Source organism: Equus przewalskii, chromosome X (genome assembly GCF_037783145.1).
Source record: "Equus przewalskii isolate Varuska chromosome X, EquPr2, whole genome shotgun sequence".
In the NCBI taxonomy this organism is placed as follows: Eukaryota; Metazoa; Chordata; class Mammalia; order Perissodactyla; family Equidae; genus Equus; species Equus przewalskii.
In genome coordinates, this window is record NC_091863.1 from 42,299,752 (window position 1) to 42,300,421 (window position 670).

Sequence of the window (670 nt, forward strand, 5' to 3'; positions counted from 1 at the left end):
ACGAGGATATCAAACCCCTAAATTCTACTGAGTGTTCTTTGCCAGTAGAAGTAGTGTCTCCACCCATCTCTCAAGAGGTTTATTCTACTTTTCCTGAAGATACTATAATGGCCTCCCCTAAGGCAGTTGCCTTGCAAGGCACGGATGATTCTTTTCAGGGCCTACCCACAACACCCTTCTTGGCTTCTAGACCTTTAACAAGACTCAAGTCCAGGAAGGTCCGCAGGGTAAGGTACAAAGCATGACCCGTGAGGAAGGATGCTACACACCAGAAGAAATGAATGAAACTTTACAATTTATAGAGACAGAAATCAGGGGAATGTGTGTGGGAATGGATATTAAGGATGTGGGATAATAGTGGAAGGAACATAAAGTTGGATTGCAGCAAATTTACTGACGGGGCCCACTAAGCAGAGATTCTGGATCAAAGTTTTAACTCAAGGGGCTGGAAAGAACTCTAACAGATTGTTTAGCTGGTTGGTTGAAACCTGGATCAAAAGTTAGCCTATAGTTTAAATGCAGTCGAGATGCCAAAACTGCCTTGGTGTACTGTAGAGAAAGGTATCCAACTGCTTAGAGAGACTGAAGTGTTAGCGTGAATTTACAATATAAAACCTGCTCACCCACCCTGGAAAGGTCCCGAGGACATATCTTTCACCACAACTGTAAG